At 53.3% G+C, this 16450-nt stretch overlaps 2 non-coding genes across 2 annotated transcripts; both read right to left on the bottom strand.

Annotated features, from left to right (window-relative positions):
- Positions 1 to 7962: 7962 nt before the first annotated feature.
- On the bottom strand, positions 7963 to 8034 carry TRNAA-CGC (transfer RNA alanine (anticodon CGC)). Its single transcript has one exon. It is a non-coding gene; the product is annotated as a tRNA-Ala (tRNA).
- An 811-nt stretch (positions 8035 to 8845) lies between these two features.
- TRNAA-CGC (transfer RNA alanine (anticodon CGC)) lies at positions 8846 to 8917 on the bottom strand. Its single transcript has one exon. It is a non-coding gene; the product is annotated as a tRNA-Ala (tRNA).
- Positions 8918 to 16450: the final 7533 nt, after the last annotated feature.

Raw genomic sequence — 16450 nt, 5'->3', positions numbered from 1 at the left:
GGCGGATGGGGGCGACTGGGGAGCCTTCCAACGAAGGTTCCTCGCTCATCAGGAAATGTCGGGGTGGTCCGACACCACTGCCCTGCGTGCGTTGCCAGCGATGCTCGACGACGACGCGCTTGCAGCCTTCACATCTGCTGCAAGGTCGTCCCGCTCTACGCTCCAGGCCGCACTACACCTGATGGCGAAGGTGTTCGGACCGCCCTCCACCTGTCGCCACCAGTTCTACGATCGGCGGAAGGTGGCTGGAGAAACGACGCTCGCCTATCGCACGGCACTGCTCGCCTTGGCGGACGCAGCTTTTCCCCGCATGGACAAGGAGGGGAAGGACGCCATGGTGACGGAGCAGCTGCTGGCGTTGGCCCACGAGTTGGGGGTCCCCATCAATGTGGCGGACGAAATGGATATCTGCTCCCTGGCGATCGCCACGAGCATTCACGCGTACGAGGTCCTCAAACGCAAGCCGGGGGTCATCTGCAAATGGGCGGGGAACGGGGCACTGGCCGCCACGATCGCCGAACCTCAGCCAGCTGCGGATCAGGAGCAGGCCTTCGCTGCATCGCGTCCGGGGAAGTGGAGAACGGGAGGTCGTTCGCCCACACGTTCATCCCGCAAGCTGGAGCAACCGAAACCTACGACGTCCCTCGTCGTCTGCTACAACTGCGGCCTTCGGGGTCACGTCGCAGTGGGGATTAAGCCGGGCCCCGCGTCAGCGCGCCACAGGACCACGTCGGGACGACGACCAGGCCCACAAGTCATCCCAACAAAACCCGGCAAGTCGCGGCACCTCACACGCTCGGTCCACAAACACGGCACATTCGGGTCGCCGCTTGGCGGTGGGGGGTTCGCGGCTGGGTGCCGGGGGTTCACTTCGGCGAGGGGGGTCCGTACACGGCCCGCAAGCAGTCGAGTGGTCCGAATTGGCCCACAGGATAGTGGCTGCGTCGGCCGGGTCGTCCGTGGTAACGGGGTTTATTGACGGGGTTGAGGTCCGGGTGCTTGTGGACACGGGTGCGTCGGCCACTATCATCTCGGACCTTATTTATAACATTCTTCCCGTCCAAAGTAGACCCCTTCTGCCAGTGGACGTGCCATTTTATGCGGCGAATGGGGGATCCCTGGGGATCATCGGCCAGATTCGGGCGACTATTTGCATTGGTGACATCAAATTGGCGGGCCCTATTTTTGTATCATCATCGCTGGCCGTTCCCTGTTTGCTAGGTACGGACTTTTTGTCCAAAATGCCCATCAAAATTCTCATAGATCAGGCCTGCATTGAGCTTCCGTCAGGTCGGCGGGTTGCGTTCTTGACGAGCCCTACCAAAATACGCACGGTTTGTGCGACGGTGCAGGCGCTGGCAACTCAGACTGTACGGGTGCCCCCGGGATCGAAAATGTTGGTACCCCTTCGGTTGAGGAAACCACTCGAGGTGGGTGCGGAGGCACAGGGGGTGCTGTTGGGGCCGTCTAACAGGGCCAGAAGGGGCCTCGACTTAGCGGTTGCTCAGACCATGGTGAGAGGGGACAGTGAGCCGTTCGTAATGGTCCTGAATACGGGGTCGCGGCCGGCCGTAATTGCGCAGGGAACGGTGCTGGCTCACGCCGCGCCGCTACCCGTTGAGGAACGGCTCGTTGCTCAAGCAGATTTCACTGTCGAGTCGCATCCTCCAAGTGATGAGGGGACAGAGTGGTTGGACTCGTTGTGTGCCGGTTCTGCTAACTTGTCCAAAGTGCAATTGGGAGCATTGAGGGGTTTGCTACTCGAGTTTGCTGACGTGTTCAGCAAACATAAGTACGATATCGGCTGCACGGACCTGTTGCGCCACCACATAGCTACAGGGGACGCGGCCCCTATTCGTCAGAATCCCTTCCGGCTCAGCCCAGCCGAGAAGGAGCATGTGCAATCGGCGGTTAATGATATGTTGGCGGCCGATATCATTTCGCCCTCTTCTAGTCCGTGGGGTGCTCCTATTGTCCTAGTTAAAAAACAGGACGGGTCCTTGCGGTTTTGTGTCGATTTCCGCCGCTTAAACAAAATCTCGATGGCGGATGCGTATCCGCTCCCCAGGATGGATGAGTCGCTGGATGCCTTGGCGGGAGCACAGTTTTTTTCCACACTCGATCTGCTTTCCGGATTTTGGCAATTGCCACTCGATAACGAGTCTAAACCTAAAACCGCTTTCCGGACACCTGGTGGCCTATTTGAATTCAACCGTTTGCCCATGGGCTTACATTCCGCTCCCGCCACGTTCCAGAGACTCATGGAATTGGTTTTGTCGGGCCTCCAATGGGATACCTGTTTGATTTATCTCGACGATATCATCGTCTTCAGTCGGACTTTTGAGGAGCACCTCCAGCGACTGAGAGCGGTGTTCCTCAGGATGCGTTCCGCTAAGCTTAAATTTAAACCGGCTAAATGTTTTCTGCTTCGGGAATCGGTCAGGTATTTGGGCCATATCGTGAGTCGTTCAGGGATCTCGACGGACCCCGCTAAGACGCACTGCGTCAGCTCATGGCCAACGCCAACCTCGGTCACGGAGGTTCGCAGTTTTATTGGTTTCGCCTCCTATTACCGTCGTTTTGTCAAGCAGTTTGCCACCATAGCCAGGCCCCTGCACGCTTTGACGGCTAAGGGTGTGCGGTTTCACTGGGGGGCGGAAGAGGAGGCTGCGTTCTGCTCCCTTCGTGACGCCTTGGTGCAGGCTCCCCCCTTGTGTTACCCCGATTTCACACAACCGTTTTTGCTTGACACAGATGCCAGCAACACGGGTATCGGGGGGGGGGTTGAACGGGTGGTCGCCTACGGTAGTAGAGTTCTTTCCCCCGCCGAACAACGCTATTGCGTGACTCGTCGTGAATTGTTAGCGATTGTGTTTTTTACACAGCAATTCAGGCCGTATCTTTACGGCCGTCATTTTACGGTCCGTACGGACCATGCGGCTCTACAATACGCTATGCGCGTGGCACAGCCATCGGGCCAATTTTCCCGATGGTTGGAGGTCCTTCAGGACTACCAATTCACGACGATTTACCGCAAGGGATTGCGACACTCAAATGCGGACGCCTTGTCGCGGTTGCCACCGTGCACGGACTGCACATGTTTGTTGGGTTCGGCGTGGTGCAAACCCCCGGTCGCCGACACCCCGGGAGTTGCGCTCGCCGCCACTGACACCCCGGGAGTCGACGCCCCCACGGGGAGGGATTCGCTGTTGTCGTTGCCCCTCATTGAGTGGGGCCGTCTCCAAATGTCCGACAGCTCCCTACTTACGCTACGTCGAAAAGTTGGCGCTCCCGAGGTAGGGGATGCGCGGGTCGGTTCCTGGGTGTGCAGACAGGGCCTTTTGATGAAGTGGGACAACATGTCCCGGCGTCACGTGCTCGTTGTGCCTGTTGCTATGCGGGGTAGGGTCGTTCTGGCAGCTCATGAACGGCTCATGCATCTGGGTTTTCACAAAACGCTCGCCCTAATCCAGCGAGACTATTATTGGCCGGGGATGGGTAACGACGTGGCGAATATTCTTAAGGGATGCGTAGGGTGCGCCAAAAGAAAACCGCCACCATTGGCAGCTAATCCACCGCTGCAATCCATTCAAGTTTCGCGCATAAACGAATTGGTTGCGTTGGACATCTTGGGGCCCTTTCCTGCTACACCAAGGGGAAATAGGTTCCTGCTGGTTGGCGTAGAATACTTCACCCGATGGCCCATGGCATGGCCACTCGCCAACCAGTCGGCTGCAGCGGTGGTGGACGCCTTCGTCCAGGGTTATGTTTTGGACAAGGGCGCCCCCGAACGCTTGCTGACGGATCAAGGAAAGAATTTTTCGAGCGTTTTGTTGCGCGAGGTGTGCGACCTGTTGGGTACAAAGAAAGTGCGTACTTCCCCCTACCACCCGCAGACTGACGGGATGGTTGAGCGTCTGAACAGGACGATTACGTCTATGTTGTGCCAACAGGTCTGCGACGATCAGGTTGATTGGGACTTACAGGTGCCGGGGGTACTCGCGGCCTATCGAATGGCCCCTCATGCGGCGACGGGGTTTTCCCCATTTTTTCTTATGTATGGGCGGGAGGCCGATCCGGCCATGGACGTCCAACTGGGGATTTCCCAGCCACGTGCAAAATCAAAATTGGCAGACCACATCAAATTTATTATCGCCAAATTGACTGAAGCGAGGGAGGCGGCGAGGTTGAATTCGCGGTCTCGGCAAATCGCGAACGAGAGATTGCATGGGCGGAGGGTGCATACGCATGATTGGAAACCAGGCGATAAAGCCTGGCTGCATTGTCCACATGCACCGTTGGCTACGTCCCCCAAGTTGTTGAGACCTTGGAGGGGACCGGTGGAAATTGTGCGGGTTGCACGACCCCAGAGTATACAGATTAAATGGGAAAAACGCCGTTGGTACGTGCACCCCTCCCGACTGAAGCCCTATGCGGCACCGTGTGACCCCGTTCTGTGCCGTAACGACCGGGCGTGTGATGTGACCGTCGACTCGGGGAGGGAGGTGTCGCAGGCTGATCCTCACGTGTCTCCACCTGACCCACCCCCAGGTGCCTCGGGCTTGACGGCTGCTGACCGTCGGGAACCTGAAACCCGCGGCACGCACGGGTCCTCGATGCCTGGCCGATGTCTTCCTGAACTGCCGGCACCACCGGACGTTCAACCGCGTCTGGTGCCGTACGACGGACCGGCAAGGCGGACTCGGGCTAGGGCACAACAATTTTCATGAAGACATTTTTTTTCGACACCGAGCTCGCCCGGTGTTCCCCTCTGCCGGGGTAATGTCCCGTTGTAGGGACGCTCGGAAAGAATGGGACGCTGCACGAGTCGAGGAAAAAAAAAATAATAATAATTTTCCATTTATTTTTCTTTCTGCATACACATTGCTATTGTCACTCGCCGGATTGTATATATTGTCGCGGTGGCATTGGTTGATGGTTGCGGATGGTAGTGTTCGCGTTGTGTTGTGTTGTTACGTTAGTTGTTGTTCTTGTTGTTGTGTTGTGTTACGGGGCACACAGGGGGGTTTGTATATTTTTATAGCAGCCGGGTCGGCTGCGAGCTATGTGGTAGGGGGTGATGTAGTGGTGGTGTTGACGTGCGCCGACTGTGACAGTGATGGATCACGGGGCGGCGCGGGGTGCGGGGTTGGGCACGCGTTGTGGGCGTGGTGTGGACGCGCGCGCCGGGAGTGACAGATGACGGGGCGGCGCGGCGTGGGTGGTGAGGCATGCTGAGATGTGGGAAAACAAGATCGTAGCCAGAGCCCAGTGATTGGTCGAATAGGATGGGTGCTCGCAGCGACGTCCGCAGGTGGGGTATAAAGGGGGACGCGCGAGAGCACTCGGGGAGAGTTACCCAGTTGAAGACTAGAAGACGGAGTTGAAGACCTAGTGCCCCGAGACCCCTAGTCCCGCCGTCCTTGTAGGGACCGGGGCCCTGTGTGGCTCGGAGGCGAGACTGTGGGACCCGGGGTCCGACGCCCACGTGGGTCGGGCTGGGGACCCACAGTCAAGACGGACACCCCGGGCAGGGAGTGTCCCGAGTAGCTCAGTGGGCGTTAGTCGCCGAGTAGCTAAGTGGGTGTTGGTCACCCGAGTAGCTCAGTGGGCGTTAGTCGCCGAGTAGCTAAGTGGGTGTTGGTCACCCGAGTAGCTCAGTGGGCGTTAGTCGCCAGGGTAGCTAAGTGGGTGTTGGTCACCCGAGTAGCTCAGTGGGCGTTAGTCGCCAGGGTAGCTAAGTGGGTGTTTGTCACCCGAGATACTAAGTGGGTGTTTGTCACCCGAGATACTAAGTGGGTGTTTGTCACCCGAGATACTAAGTGGGTGTTTGTCACCCGAGATACTAAGTGGGTGTTTGTCACCCGGGATACTAAGTGGGTGTTAGTCACCTGTGAACGAGTTTGGTAAAATAAAGAGTGTGCTACCTGTGAAGTCGTCTCCCGCCGAGTTACTACATTACACCTACGTGACTTTACCGAAAAAACCTAAGAGTATGAATCCTTGCAGTCACGAAAGCTTCAAATCTAGATTCTCTATACATCCTGTGTTATTGCCAGAAAGGGTAAAACAAATCCTTTCTTGTGTCATAAGTGCGTGTAGCCATTCGCTGTTCGACCAGTGTAGAGTTTGCACGCAAGTAACAGAAGCTGACATTCATCACGGACAATCAGTATTCTGTTCAAGACGTCAAAGTCCTTCCATCTTTCATTCACTAAGACCTGGTCCACAATCTGTGCTAATGTTGCATAACCAAGTAACAGCATGCATAGAGAATATACGAGTAACATCGAAATAAAAAAACTTGTTTACCGGATAACCGCACGCAGGGCCCTACATAAGGTGGTGCGTGTCCCGGGGATAATTCCGATGTGTACCCCGCAATGCCATCAAACTAAACCCTGAAAGTTTGACATCTGACACCGTGACGTCGAAGCGTGCACCCCCCCCCCCATTCTTCAACGTAAAGGTGGTGTAGTTCAGTGGTGTGTTGCAGAGAGCAGCTTTGTGGTGTAGTGGTAATTGAGGGTGTAGTCTCAAATGAGAGACAAGACAAAAAGAGAGAGAAAGACAGAAAGAAAAAGAGACAGGGAAAGAGACAGAAGCCTACTCCCATGACTGCCGAAACATGCATAAACACTCTCAAATGCACACAGTGACACACATGCTATGATAACAATCTCAGGACGCCATGTAGGGTGTATCCCCTGTCTAAAATGTCACCGAGCTTTTCAGTTCCAATCATCAAATCTGTCAATGATGAGCAAAAAAAATGCAACAAGACGCACACATTATTTTCTTTAAAAGCAATCGGCCATTTGTGGATACGCAGCATTACTTGAATATGTGCATTGCGGTCCTCTTGCCTGAGGTAATTTTCAACCCAACATTGAGTAAATGTTACCGATGGACAGCAGCAGCAGTAATAGACAATCTGAGGACTGGTTCTGTCCTAATTCACAAGAGGTCTCAACGCACAACAAAGTAACTTTTACTTCTCTTTCAGATCCCCATCATCTACTGAGCAGTGACGATGGGTCTAACCAAAGTCCTGCATTCTACCCACCTGTCTACTAATTATTCTCCCAATCGTTCATCACCAATGCCCTCTCTTCTTCATCTTGCTCTACTTACTCAATCTAACATATTTTCTGTGCCTCTATTTCTCAATCATGGTATTTTAATCCCCATATCTCGTACTCTGTCTATCTCCATTATTGATACATGTCCAAACTACTGCAGCCTTTAAGCATTTTGGTTTGTTAATACATTAAAATGTCCTCGTCTCCATTTGCTTATATTTTATTTTTTACTGCCTCAACTCCAAAACACGTTCCTTCGGAGTGGGCAGGTAGGAACTTGGTCGGACAGCGCATTTGTGCACGACAGAAAGCTCGCGGTCACGTGATGCACTTCAGCCAATCCCAGAACGCACATGTTAGGGAGGTGCTATGCACGACAGACAAATAATCCCTGGTGGGCAGTGTGAAACTGTTGTTTCTACTTGTATAATTCAACTCGTTGAGTTATCCTTCAGCGATGAGGACTCCAGACTTATTTTCTTCTCACCCACTCCGTTAGACCACCACTCTGCAGGTCACAACACTTTTCTCTCGGCTTCCTCCACGCACTGCTCAAATTTGGAAGTCCATCCTACGGTTTCAATTCTAATTATCTTGCTTATGATTGATTGTGTTGCAGTAGAAACGTCGTGAGAATGGTATTTTTTTTATTTCCCTTCTATGTGACTTTACCGAAAGAACCAAGAATATGAATGCCATAAACATGCTAACTCTTATCGACTACAACTTTGATTGTAGTGCTGTTCATTGCTGACCGTATGACATGTTGGTCTTCTGGATCTATGCTCAGCAACCTTAACGAATGAAAACAAGCAGACGTTTTGTGCAGGCCACGCATATTCCTTCGAGTAAAATTGTCCACTGGCAAAATATCACCTCGTGGAGATGCCGGAGATTGAACCCGGGGCCTCACACATGCGAAGCGTGCGCTCTACCACTGAGCTACATCCCCATGGTGGTTCTACCTGGGCGCAGTTTCACCTCGATACGGGGTGAAACTTCGTCATCAGCTTCTTCCTCTCCCTCGTCACCCCACTCACTCTCCTGTTGGCCCTGGGCCCTGTACACATCGAGTCTGCACAGAGTCCAAGCAAAATATATTTCTTTGAAAGAAATAGAAATAACAATCATACATGTGGATGGATACTATGATGCTTTCCCAATTTATTTATTGTTGGAAATATTTAATTCGAAAATAAAAAAAGTGTTTTGGATACTTTTAAGCACTGGTTTTCATCTCCAAAATTTGAAGTAAATCTTTTGATCACTGTACATCGCTAGCTATACAAATAGCAAGTTCCTGAATTCAACACAAATTCACCCTCAGGCATCGTTCATATAGGGTTATACTGGTAGGAAGCACCTGGTTCCACCAGCCCACAGGGGGTTATTGTGTCCGTCCATCCGTCGTGAATCCAAAAATGGGAGGGGTGGGGCTGGGTGGAGAGGGGAAGGTGGGGATGGGCTGGGTGGGGGAGGATGGGGAAGGGCTGGTCACCCCGTGGTGCCCTTATAAAACTCAACGTTTAACCGACTCACGCCGGCTTGTGCCCGCCCTCACAGTCGGCCATATTTGCGAAATAAACCACGCCGCCATTGACCGTGGCCATTGACCGAGCAACCCAACGATCCTACCAGCTCCCTCCGCAGGAATGTGTTTACGAGAGTTCATATGCACTCCGATTACAGGGACATGGACACAGCCAATTGATTTTGGAAATCAAACTTTGTTGGAAACATAAATTAAGTAAAAACTTCCAACATGAAGATGCCGGGGATTGACCCCGGGGCCTCACACATGCGAAGCGTGCACTCTACCACTGAGCTACATCCCCACCACGCTGGTAGCCAGCCAGGTAGCCAGCCCCCTTAACTATCGGCCCTTACCCCCCCCTCCCTTAGGCCCCTCCCCTTACCCCACCCTCCCTTAGGCCCCTCCCCTGACCCCCTTTACCTTAGGCCCCTCCCCTGACTATCCCCCCCATATTCTTAGGCCCCTCCCCTGACCCTCTTCCCTTAGCCACCTCCCCTCTCCGTACCTGGCAGAAGGTCTCCACCAATTAAAGAGCTGTTTATATTATATATGTATTTATGCACGACAGACATACAAAAATCCCTAGTGGGCAGTGTGGAACATATTGTTCCTACCTGTATTATTCTCTAATGCCATCCATTTCTTTCGCATCTATCATTCATCTGTTTAGTTAAAATTCCAAAATTGTGCTGAACTTAACAGTACGGCATTCGCACAACCTGTTTTTTTAATTATAATTTTCGTTTTGATCTTAATGTCTTTGGATCTTCAACTTTGACGACCTTTTCAAATGCATTTGTTATCCACCTCCTTTTTATACGTTCATCATAGTTTCCAGTGTGTAACTTATGGGATCGCCAAATAGTTTTCTTCTCATTTTGTTATTCTTCCCGTTTACCAGTAAAACATCATTGAGTCTAAAGTCTGTTTTCTGGAAGGTTCTGATAGGTATTCACAATAGTCAGGTAGTGTTACTGCTATAATGCAACACTAATTGAGTGATGTGCAGTTAAGTTTTTAACATTGCCATGTTTGTCAAACACCATTTCAATTTTCTGGGGCTTTTCGCTGTCGGAGAAAACCGGAGAATCTGGAGGAAACCCATGGCGAGCTGGGAGAGAGAAGACAAGCTCCAAACAGTCAGGCTCACTCACCCTCATACAGAACAAGCAGAGACTATACCAACTCCACCCAAAAAGTCACCCGAGTCTGGAATCGGTCCCAGACACTTCCTTGTGTGTCACACTCCCTCTCAAATATAAAGTGATTTCATAATTTCTGCCAATGTGGTGTCAGCTTCCGATGCATCTCATGCAACTCAGGCAACTCCTGTACCTCGTCAATCCGGCTGCGTTGGATTGTTGAGCCCAATTATCTGGGATCCAGTTCCTTCAGCAAATTTCGGATTGCATGCAGCGCACTGAGAGTCCGGAAACTGGGCATGGACAGAGGCTGTCGCAAGACTGCGATGCCTGTGTGGTGACACTGCAACGGAGCAACTCCGCCCGGCGCTGCTATCCCCGCGGACCCCTCCACACGAACGCACGCAAACCCCCACTAAACACACACATGCACCCACATAGGGTCTCGTGGGGGGGTCACCTGGTACCATGGGTTTTTACCTGAGGGGCCCCTAGCGGGGCTGTCCCAAGGTTTCCCAGTGCCAGGAGATTGGCTGACCCCCCCCCCCCCGTCCGAATTGCGTTGTGGCCCCTTTGTATTAGCTTAAATGGTATGGGTACGACGAAGCTCACCGAGCAAACCGCAAATTGGAGCACAGGTAATAAAGTCGCTAAAAGTTAATACCTATATCTAAAGTACAGAAGTACAAGTTTCATGTAAGTATATACATTCCTGGCGATTTGTTAACACCAAATACAAGCTTGGCAAGGCAGTAAAACAACAAAAACAGTCCCAGACCACAACAAGTCAAGGCACAGTCCCTCGATCACATTGCACTTAAAAATGTAACTATTGATACACTGGTATGGTTCGAAGGTAGAAATCACATTGGCAAATGTTGCTGTATCTGGCACTAATCTTATGCTTTAGAATAGTCTTTGAAGGAAGATATGCATGAGATTAAGCATGTAGATGGCATAGGTTTTGTCACGCAGAAAAGAGCGCGGTGGACACTTGTACACAGCTCACAGCCACACGCACATAGACACACACCATCACCAATACGGTACTACAAGATCCGAAAATGTCCCTCAGGTGCTCACTGAGCTACATTGGCTTCTCGTTGCTGAACGAACACATTATTTGGTCAGACTCATTACATATTAAAGAGGTAGTCATTAATGACCCGTAAAACCTTGCTGATCTCGTCAAGGAGCATAATGTATCATGCACACTCCAGTCATTGTCGCAGTAGCTTTTGGCTAGCTATTGAGCAAAGCGATAGACAGCCCCACAGACTTAGACAGAGACTCACACGGAGACTTACAATCTCCCACTAATAATACAATAATGATAATATTCATAACAAAGATATATGTTGTTGCGTTGTGACTGTGAAATATAGTGATGACGAAGTCGAGTGTGGGAATTGCTTCGGTGAGGCGGTTACAGAGGTTGTATCGCTGGAAACGCTTCAGAACGTTCCGGTAAGTTTTTGTTTAAGTGTTGTTTTTACCATGTTCTGAAATTTTTTACATGACAATAAATTATCATCCACCACAGTCTGCTGGGTTCTATAAAATTACAGAAGACCTATAATTTCACGATTTGAGACGAGTAAATTTGACTTGGGATTAATTATACCATTGCAGACTTTTTATGCGGAAAAACTTTATTGAGTCTAATGGCTCATTATCCGAAATTCTGATTCATGTCGATATTTAATTGAGGCCATGACTGGAGTTAACTGTATAATCCACACTCGTAGATAGGAAGGTGGTTGAATGAAGATCCGCACAGACGGATCTGCAAACCGTCGAGTTGTCTGCATTCCCCGTTGTGATTTTCACAAATCTCTGAATGATCCACCAACCCTTGCATCCCAAAACAGTGGATCATAGGCACAGTCCGTATGGACGAGAAGGAAATTAATGGCAAAAAATGGATAGAATGAAATCAAAAGAATTAAATAAATAGAATGACATGACTATAATATAATTCATAGATTGGAATCCAGGTGGGGTTGCTGAAACAACGTGGTTAATTTGGCTCATGGATAAATCAGCCGATGCAAAACATTTCCACAGACTACCCAGCCCCCAACACCTAGTGACCAAATGCACTACCTCCTCTCTCTCTAAATACTACTCAAAATACAACATGATTCATATTACAGGAACATATTTCATTATACCGCAGCTGTACGTTTTTTTATGGGGGGAATTTAGATCTTAGGGTTAGGGTAGTTGAAAGGGATTACCGTATTTTCCCGCATGTCACCCGCACTGTTAGGCTTACCAGCATTTGACCTCATCATATTACATCTACTGATAATTACCCCTGTACAGTTTTAGCACTGGTAGATTGCGCACTGCACAGACAATAGAGGCAATACGGTAACGCAATTGCCTCCTGGCAACAAAGCCATTGGAAGTTTAAAACAAAGGTCATGGTTGCGACTGTATACCGGAAGTGCTCAGCCAATAGCAGCGGCCTAAGGGACTCAGCAAACACATTCCTTCAGAGTGGGCAGGTAGGAACTTGGTTGGACAGCGCATTCGTGCGATCCGTGTTGGATACCGTAGTCATGTTGGAAGTTGTAGCTGTTACTATTGCATCAGATGATGATTGTTGATTTATTGGTGTAGGTCTTTAAGTTCATGTAGCTGTTGCAGCAGGTCGCGCCTGTGCTGTGACGCCACCTCCTGCGTGTACCACGTGCGCCAATCCACCTGACCTGGTCCTTGAACGGCCACGATGTTGTCGTAATGGCGCACCAGGTGCATGATGTTGAGCAGGGCGTAGACGCCGCAGTTGTAGCCATTCAGTTGCTGCGGCACAAGCACCGTGGTGATTGCCACGGTGTTGATCGCCACCGGCGTGCTCACCAATTCGGCGCGCACGACCCGGTCCACCACCGTGTTGGCGAAGGCCGCGATGTTTTTGGCGTTGCGCGACTGCCCGCACGCAGCCATTGAGTCTAACAGCATGGCAGTCGACCTTGGTGGGCACGTGGCATTGAAGATGACCAAGATCTGCCAGTGCGACTGGTCGTGGATCGGTATGATCCACACCGGCCTGGAAGACACGCCATCGAAGACGCAATTCAAGTCATCGAGATGGCCCGCCAAGAACTTTGTGTACATGAACGTGTTGAACAGGTGGACGTATGCCGCTCGCGGCAGGCAGTAGAACTGCCCGAACAGGTTGATGATGGTGTCGTTCAACCACTGGCCAGGTTGTAAGCAGCGGAAGTCGTTCGGGAACAACCTTCCGTACCCCGGAACGAAGACAACGTGTTCGACCGAGACAGGGGGCGGACAACGTGGAGTGACGCCGGGCGGAGGCGGGCTTGGTCGCCGCTTCACCGCCACAGCAGACTCTTGCGGCGTGGGAGCTGGCTCCTCTGGCAGCGACCGTTTTCCGCGCAGGATGAGCGGATCGGGCGGAGGCGGGCTTGGTTTGGACCTCCGCCGCTTCACCGCCACAGCAGACTCTTGCGGCGTTGGCTCCTCAGGCCGCGACCGTTTCCTGCGCGGGACGAGTGGCTTGCGAGCCTGTGGTCCTGTGCGTGGTTACCACATGCCGTTTTTGCCAATGTCCATTCGCCATTTCGTCAAATGTATATTTGGCCGCAACGTCTTGAGGTGCGCCTTCCGGAATGAGAGCGCCAAAGGAAAACAACGGAATCGACACGCCTGCCATACGCGGCTGAACATCACATACAGCAACTCGAATGACAGATTCAGGCTGGCGTGACTTGGCTCCAGCAGGGCGATGATGTACGCGAACGTCGCGCCCTGGCATTTCCACGTGGTGATTGCGAACGACAGGTCGACCGCATGCATCTCGTAGGCGACCGTGACCTTGCCGATCCGGATCGTCTTCGGCTTGCGTTTGATCAGTTCGATCGGTATGTGGACCGCGTCGACACCACCGTCAGCATCGCGCGGGGCGACGTTGAGATGACGCGGCCATGCGGCCACATCGACCCCATGCACGGAGACGATGATATGGTCAGGCGGCATCGGCACGTCAATGACACAGCGGACGCCATCGCCGCCGCTGTCGCTTTAAGCACGTATGGCGGCGATGATGGCGCGGCGTTCGTCCGCATTGTCCCACGCGACGGATACCAGCGTGCAGGGCGTGCCATTCGCGACATTGTAGACGACGTTGCCGTGGCCATTGTCAAGGATCTGGGCAGGGCAGCCAGCGACGAAGTACCCGAACAGCTCGGGATTGTCTTTCTTCTCGTAGAGCAGTGACTGCAGCGAGACAGGAACGTCGCGCTTCAGGCGCCGACGCCATCGCAGAATGTGTCGACCCGTGGCGACGGCGACGTGTACAGCACGTGCAGCATTGATGACGGCTCGATCGCGATTGCTTGTCGTCAGGCACGTGGATTCCGTGAGCCAGGCCGGATCTGCGGCGATCTTGGTCTTGGTAATCGGTGCCGTCAGGCCATCGATTATGTCGTCGGTGATGGGGCGGAAGGCGCAGTCAGCATCCATCCAGCGGGTCCCCGTCGGGTAACGCCGCAGTAGCGCCCGCATCCCCTGGAGGCGCCGGCAATGATCCGGACAGCCAGCGGCCCGGAGCTGCTCAGTCATCTCGAATACATGGAATCGCTCGAATAGGGAGCGCGCCATCAGGTCTTCCGACGACACGGCGCCGTACATGACGCGATATAAATCGCGGCCGCATGTAACCGGCAGCTGTATGAAGTCGCCTACCAGGAGGATGGAGATGCCCCCGAAAACCAACAGTACGAGGAAGGCAGCCGGCAGCATGCTGACCTCGTCGATGACGACGAGGCGCAAACTGTCGCCGCCGATGACGTTGAAAATCAAGTCCACCAGCTGGCCGGTGTTCAGGTCCTTAACGAACGACTTCCACATGGCAGCAAAAGTCTGCCCCTGGGGCAGCGGGCAGGCGCCGACGCCGGTGTAGCAGCAGCAGGCCGTTGTGCCGCCGCGTGAGGCGATTTCATTGGCGGTTTTGTGGTTGCAGACGCTCTTCCCGACGCCACCACCGCCGTGCATCATGAGCAACTTCTGTCCGGGCACGTCGACGATTTCCGATGCGACACAGTACTGGCCATCAGTCAGAAAGCACGGCCCGATTTTGACCATGGCCTCGTCATGGAACATCGGATCTACAGGGCCGCCGTTTCTTCCACGGCCACTGGCGGCGCCAACGTCGCCGTGATCGGTTTGGTGCGGTTCCAGGGCATGGATCTGTTTGCGCATTTCGCTCAGCGACAGTCGGACGTCATCAGCGGCCCCCTCGCTGTGCAGCAAATCGTAGTTGTTGGGCGGGGCGTACACCGGCACCGACGGCGCCGGTCCGTGGCTAGCCGCGAGTTGGTGGGCACTCACGAGAATGGCATGGTTGAAGAGCTCATCGCACAAAGCCGTCAGCTCCACATGGGACGCTTGTCGCTGAACATCGAGGCTGGCTGCTGCTGCGGTTAGCTCGTACATCTCCGACGGACAGAGACGACCCGCGTGCTCGGCATCCCCGTCACCGTCGGCGTTGTCAGGTCGCAGGCCAGGGCCCCTGGACTTGCCAATGCGGACGGTGGCCCAGTAGTCAGTATTGCGCTGCCTCCATAGACTGGTGATCAGCTCGTTGCGACTGCTCCGATGCCACTTCGACATCAGGTGGTAAAGAGATCGGAAGCGCTGTCGATTGACGACGGACTCTGAGCGCCGATCCCATGCATGAATCATCTCAGCGAGACCATCGCCGTTGCGGGCGAACCGTGGCTCGTCGGCACTCTGCCATGGTACGAGCAGATCTAGGATGTATTTGGTGAACGGTTTGAGATCGCGCTTCCATGCAGAGACTCGAGCGGGATTGTCGGGTTTGTTCTCCGGAAACGACGGCGGCAGTCGGCCGGCGAGAACAGCGGTACGCATCTTGAGGCGAATGACCGCATTATACTCAGCGAACAGAGGATGTTTGGGCCCCAGATCAAACACGTGACGACCAGGTCGACCCGCCCCGGCAGGCTGAGCCGCAGCAAGGCGCTGCTTGTTAGGGACCAGCTTGATGATGCTCTCGAACTCGAGCGCCGAGTATTCGGCAAAGTGAATCCCGCGGTTGTCATACGATTCGGCCTGCAACATGAAGACGACTTTGCCGGACGGCAGCTTGTACGCCGTCGCGCCGCCGACGCTGCCATCGCCAGGGCCTCGTCGACAAACTGGTCGTCATCGACAGGCGGGTCAAAGTCAGGCGCCGGAGGATCGTCGTTTTCGCCGTCCTTGTCGATGGCGCGATCCAATTGCCGATCGACGTAGGCGACAGCTGCGTGTGGAAAGACGTACCGGAATGTTTCCGTCTGGACCTCTGAGGTGGCGCCCAGCAGGGCATGTACCATCAAGGGCATGGTCCATTGGTGGGCGCCGGTGTACGCGTTGACCGTCCGCGACGCCAAGTGCTTCCCCGTGCGGTGTGCTATGCCTGTGTCGTCGGCCACGCTGGGGTGTTGCGCAATGTCATCTAGGGCGGACAGCAGCGGCCTGGCGCAAAGGAGCGCCCTCTTTCGTCATATACGCCGCCTCGTACGCCTCGACGGCTTCGCCGGCATCCTGACCGCTAATGACGGACGAGTTGTTGTGGCAACCGACCAGATTGGTCGTGATCAGGTTCGATTCTACAAGCATCGCATCGGTCGCAGGGCGCCGCATTTCCCATACGATCG

Source organism: Lampetra fluviatilis, chromosome 80 (genome assembly GCF_964198595.1).
Source record: "Lampetra fluviatilis chromosome 80, kcLamFluv1.1, whole genome shotgun sequence".
NCBI classification, from domain to species: Eukaryota; Metazoa; Chordata; class Hyperoartia; order Petromyzontiformes; family Petromyzontidae; genus Lampetra; species Lampetra fluviatilis.
Note: the sequence above shows the minus strand (reverse complement) of the source record. Positions and strands in the feature narration are given on the sequence as shown.